Source organism: Manacus vitellinus, unplaced genomic scaffold, assembly GCF_001715985.3.
Source record: "Manacus vitellinus isolate BGI_N305 unplaced genomic scaffold, ASM171598v3 scaffold_6_pilon, whole genome shotgun sequence".
NCBI classification, from domain to species: domain Eukaryota; kingdom Metazoa; phylum Chordata; class Aves; order Passeriformes; family Pipridae; genus Manacus; species Manacus vitellinus.
Genome location: NW_021940750.1, coordinates 10042348 through 10048388, shown reverse-complemented (window position 1 = coordinate 10048388; position 6041 = coordinate 10042348). Strand labels below are relative to the sequence as shown.

General features: G+C 45.7%; 1 protein-coding gene across 1 annotated transcript in view; it reads left to right on the top strand.

The window, feature by feature from the left end:
• The first annotated feature begins 877 nt into the window (after positions 1-877).
• GPHN (gephyrin) overlaps positions 878-6041 on the top strand; it is a 287967-nt gene continuing 282803 nt past the window's right edge. Inside the window, exon 1 of the mRNA XM_018082606.2 lies at positions 878-895. The gene's annotated coding sequence lies outside the window, so the exon portion shown is untranslated. The remainder of the gene's footprint in view (positions 896-6041) is intronic.

Here is a 6041-nt window from a genome sequence, read left to right as displayed (position 1 = left end):
TGCTATGACAATAAGTTGCTTTATCTAAACAATTGTTGCTTTAGCTTTAAGCTCAGAGGAAAGGGGAAGGTCTCACAGGTGAGGGAAGGGAAATGGCCTGAGAAAGTTCCAAGAACACCTGGCCGAGCCCAAGGGGACTCAAAAGTTGGTGGAAAAACTTTGTGTTTTTGTATTTCTCACTCAGAAAAGGAGGGTCATGGGAGACCTTCTCAGTCTCTACAACTCCCTGAAAGGAGGCTGTGGGCAGGTGGGAGTTGGTCTCTTCTCCCAGGTAACAAGCAGCAGGACAAGAAGAAATGGCCTCAAGCTGCACCAGGGGAGGTTTAGATGGGACATCAGGAGGTATTTCTTCACAAAAAGGGCGATTAGACATTGGAATGGACTGCCCAGGGAGGTGGTGGAGTCACCATCCCCGGACGTGTTCAAGCAATGACTGGATGTGGCACTCAGTGCCATGGCGTAGTCCATAGGGTGGTGTTCGGTCATAGGTTGGACTCGATGATCTCAGAGGTCTTTTCCAGCCTAACTGATTCCGCGATTCTGTGATTTCATGCTAGCCAAAAGCCGGGATGATGACCATCCTTGCTGCCGATCTTTTCCCACTATCTGAGGTCTGAGGAATTTAATTCTCAGCTCCGCGTAACCAGACGGCGGTTCTGGGGGCCGGCGCTCTCGGCACTGGATTGGTGCTGCCTGCGCCGGGTGCCGCGCGCGGATCTCGCGCTCCCCTCGCCCGCGCCGTTGTACCCGCTGGCCCGCCCCCGCCCCGCCCCGCCCCGCCCCCTCTGCCGCCCGCGCCGTTCCCCCCCGCAGTGCGGAGCTGCGCCGCGAACATGGCGTCCGAGGCATCAATCCTCACACCACGAACCACCAGATCGCGTCGGCGTCCTCACAGGTACGGCCCGCGCCCGCGGCGCCGGGGGCACAAGGGGGCGGTCCGGGTCGGTGCGCGCCGCGGGGCCGCCCTGCGGGGTGCCCTTCGGCCGCTTTCTTCTCCGGTGGCGGCCGCGCCGCCGCCGCCGCGCAGGAGCGCGCTCCGCGCGTGGGCGCGCGGTACCGAGGCGGGCCGGGGTCGGGCGTGGGGGCGGCGTCCGGCCGAGCGGCAGCGTGAGCGCGGGGCCGGGCGTGCTGGGCAGCGCTGCGCAGGCGGGCGGGCCCGCAGCCCCGGACTGCCCCGGGGTAACCGCGCCGAGGGGACGGGGCGCGCTGGTGGCGAGTGCCGGAGGGGCCGGACGCCGGCAGTGCTGCTCCGAACGCGGCGGAGAACGTGAGTGCGAAAGCGGTGGAGAAGGGAGCCTTGCCGGCGCCGCTGCGGCCGGGCAGGTGCCGGGCCTGCCTTCTCCGGGCGGGAGGCGGCCTGAGCTCCCGGCCGCGGGAATACCGGAGCGCGGCACGCTCCGCACGACAGGTCTTTTGGGATGGCTCCTTCCCCTCCCCCTCTCTGGCCTTTGCTTTGGGCGAGGGGGATGCCTGTGTGCGCTCTGTTGGGAGGGGGAGGAGGGCATTTATGATGCTGCTGCTCATAGCGCACGGATGATCCTTTAATAAACCCCTGGCACATGACCTGCGATGGCTGCACAGAGGGGCTCCCGCAGCCAGTACGTGTGTTGCAGGCCGGGGGTCTCTTTGGGGGGCCTTTGCGGTATGTCGGTGCCTCGCAGCGCTCGGCGCTCCGGGGGGCGCGCGTTGCGCTCAGAAGCGGAGCCCCGGGGGGTTCCGGAGTATCAGGGCGTAAATAGCGTTCCTGTGCGAGGAAGGCGCGAGAGATTTTAGCGAGATTTTTGGGCGTCAAGCTGGGAAGGTTTCACCGGGAGCCTGGGAAGACATGACTGTTCATGGACAGCGGCGTTGTGAGCTTGCTTAGGAGTCGGAGAATGTTCGGACTGAAAAGGGGGTACGTTCATGGGAGAGGAGGCCTGGATTTAACCCGAGGGTTATTTGTTACCGCTGGCAGTGTTTAACCCGAGCGGCACGTTCGGAACCGCCCGTGCCCGCGGGAAGCCCCGGCGCTGTTCCCATGCCGGGTGCTGATCCCGCCGCCGGGAGGGCGAGGAGTGCCGGAGGGATGGTGCCCTTCCCTCTTTCCCTTCCCTGGAAGCGCTTGGCCGCAGGATGATTTTGACAGTAAACTGCTAGAAAAGCAGGGTATGATACAAGTGGAAATCCTTAGCGTTGCTTTCAAATTCCAGGCAGTCAGATCTTTAATAAGGACAGAGTGGATTGGACCAGATGCAAAAGTCAGACGGGGCGGGGGGGAGGTGTTCCCTTTGTTCCTGAAGGCTAGGACATGCCTGCCACTACCTACTGCTGTAAAAGTTAAAGTGAGAATGGGGTACCTGCTGACAGAATGCTCTTTGCATGTTTTGTACAACTTGATGTTCTGTAACTTGGATTGTTATTTTCTTTTGATCAGTGAGTTGTAATAATTTTCATATGTAATTGTTCTCAGAATGCAATACCAGATACATATAGTGTTATAATAATTTAAATAACGATTAAGTCTTGCAACAGATTCAGATAATCTTTCAGAATATATTGGTTTTTACTTTGTACTATAAGTCCTGTTTGATCACTGTTAAACTCTTTCAACTTTGTATCATAATTTGCAATTCCATTGAGAAGAGCTTGTGGCCTGATTTTAATTTTTTGTTTTTAAAGGAAAACCAAAAGTCATAACCAAACAGAACAGTTTCAGCTCTTTTCCCCTTCATGTAATTGTTTTGAATTCCAGAGTGAACATTTTTGCAAAGAATTATTTTGCCATTTTGAAAGGGCTCACCTTGGTTTCTAACAGTTTTCCTAGCCCCCTTTTTGTGTATGTTTTTAGACATGAAATAAAATTTTATATAAATGTGTTACTTTAATAGCATACATTGGACTAACCTTAATTATTTTTCGCTCTAGAATTTCCTTTAACCCCGAAAGAGAACATTTGCACTTTGGAGGGTTTGGAACCCCTAGCTGTTTGTGCTTTTTCAGCTGTGGAAAGACAGCAAACTAAAAAATTCACTCTTCTGAATTTTTCTCATAGAAATGAACTAATAATTGCTTCTTGGCTGGTGTCTGGAGGAATAGGTGTGGAAATGGAAAGATTAGGTATCCAAACTTTTTTTTATTTTATCATTTAGAATAGCTTACTGATCAGAAATAAGATAAATAACATGAATCTTTTAGCTTTTCAAATTAAGATCATAGCCATATGTTTGTTTTCTTAGCAGTATATACTTGTGGTCTTACCAGCACAGGAATACAGATTTATGTTCCTGTTGGACCTGGTATGCACAGTTTAGAAAATAATTGTTACTGCACTTTATGGTCAAATGCAGATGGAATTTAAATTTAATTAGAAGCAACTCTGTTTAATTAATTTGGAGTAAATTTCTGTGTTTATTTTTAAATGAGGACATATAAAAATTATTTGGGCACATTGTTAGTCTTGTCTGTTGTAGAGACTGATGCACATGGCTCCAGAGTATATTAATACAGAGTGAGTAAAGTTTGCCATTTAGCTTAGCTTCACTGCATTCAGTTTTGTTTTGGATAAGTTACTGTATTTCTTTGTGGTTGGTAGACCTCTGTGTTTATGTGTGTATTGCTAGTTTCCATCTAGAAACAAATGTATACTTTTTTCACTTGTGACAAATTAAGACCACTACAAGGGACTAGAGAAATAGAAATTTTGTTTATTGTTTACCCAAAGTAACTTACTGTGTTCAAATGCAAAATTATGTAGAATGTAGCATCTTGGGCTTTTTTACAAATATTGCTTGTTAACTTCTCTTATATCCAAACTGTCAAGGTCTCTTAATTAAGAGTCAATGATAAGAATAGAGTCCATAATTAGGACATTTTTCTCAACGTGAATTAACTGTCTTCCCGAAATCAGGAAAAGTACTTTAGTGTATACAGCATCTATGGATTTGCAAATGTCATTCATATTTATTTTTGAGTTGCTATACAGAAAGTTGTAGAGTTAAACTTCTTTACTGAAACAGTAGAAAATATCAAAATGACAGATTGCAAAACTGTGAAACTTGTAAACTAGAGGGTTGTGTCTCATGTGAATAGGAAGTCTCACTGGTTTGTGGGTAGAAAATTGCGTTCCAATATTTGTGTGTTATTGTTTTAAGAAGTTTTGCAATTTGTGAAAAGAGTGCAACTGTGGAACTGTCCTACTCAGCCCCAGTGTTTAATAAAGTGTTCAAATTAAAGATACTGCTCACTTAGGTTCCAAACCTAGGTCTTCTGTCTCCTACCTTTGATATGTAGTGCAGTCACATGAGCAAATAGTAGAGGTTCAGTGTTATGTTGTCATGAGGTTACCCTTAGGGTAAAATAGATATAAAAAGGGCTGCAATGCTAGATGTCAGATTGGGAGATTTTTTGTGATGGAGTAACAGAGTTGGGCTAACAATGGCCAAAGCTTTGTAATTTAAATGTTCTTGATACCTTCTTTTAAAAAAGAAACACACACAGAGTAACAAGAAATGTGGGGTAGGTAAACAAATGCAAAAGAGGAGACGTATGCATTTATGGTAAAGGTTGGATTATATGTATGCTCTGTATGTGCTGTTGTGCACCGATGCTTCCTTAGTAAAATAAAAATCTGAATTATTCTGGTTGCCCCTTGCAAGCCTTTCGTGTTTGGAATATCTCAAACAGAACAGTTGTTAATCAGTTACTAGTGGTGTCAGGTTATTGAACCTGGATTAGTAAGTACAGAATTTTGTAATGCTAAATTTGGCTAGAAAAGGGTAGAAAAGGTGCTGTGCCCAGAGTTGAATCAGTATTAGGTCCACCTTCACTGATGGTGGCATTGGTAAAAGTTGCATAATCTGTGACCTTTCTTGTTTTGAGAGGCTAAAGCAGACCCTTGACTAGAACTGTCCAGAGAGATCTAAATGATGTTGCCATCTCCACTAGCCTGATGGAAAAAACCATACTCTTATTTCTCCCTGTTTGCTCTTATTTTGTCTTTTTTTTTCTCTCCATCTTCATTTTCTTACTTATCTCTCTTCTTGTTTTCTTTCCAGTAAGTATCTAATATAGCTGGTCAAAACTTGAAGTTTTCTTACATGTTTTTCTTGTTTTGGCCCCCCCCCTCAAATATTCCTGATAAAAATTTGTCAGATTTTGGGTTGGCTAATAATGCTTCATTCATATAGTGGTACAGCCTTTCACCTTTGGTTGTAAAAATATTTTATGAAGGGAGTAAGGGGTTTTGGCGAAATGCAACCCTTCACTAATGGTTTCTTCTTAAGGTATATTACTCTTCCTTTCTTCCTCTATGTAAAGATTAGAATATTTTGAAGGATAGCTGTTGCCATAGACCTAGACAATAAAGCAAATATTTGTGAATGTGTAACCTCAGACCTTGTTTGTTCTCTTAATGCTGCAATGTGAAAGATGACAGGGGTCTGAGACCGCTTAGCTTTTTGAAATGATACAGTGTGGACATTGTGTCTGAATGCATCACTTTGAAGCAAACTCGCTTCTCAGATGGTGAGGGCGTTGTCTACTTGACAACCTCACCCAAAGAAGTTCCCTGGGCAGATTTGAAGTTCACTGATATCAATGTTTTGTAAACATTATCTTTGAGAAACATGGGGCACGATATACTGAGAATGTCACTATATATTGGTCGGACTGTTTTAGGAATATATATGCTGTCTGTTTTCTAACTAAAAAGTTATATGCCTGTCTCCTATTTTATGAGGAACATTCTCATGACTTTCCTCCAAGACTCTTCATTAATAACATGCAAGTTGCAAGATCTTTTCTCGGTGGTGATGCTAGTCATATTTTGGACATGCATTGGAATTTGTGATAAACTTTCTTATAGAGGTGTGTGTGGGAGGGTGAGGACTGACAGTAGCTTTGCTGGGACTTACTGTCTAATTGTCTAAATTGAAGTTGCTTAGTTTTTTGCTTGTAATCTGACTTTCTCTCCAAAATTATGCCTTGTTGGGCACTCATCTTCAAAACAGATTAAAGGCAGCAGCTTTTCCTGGAAGCCTTAGTTTTCTTCCAAAAGCTTAGTT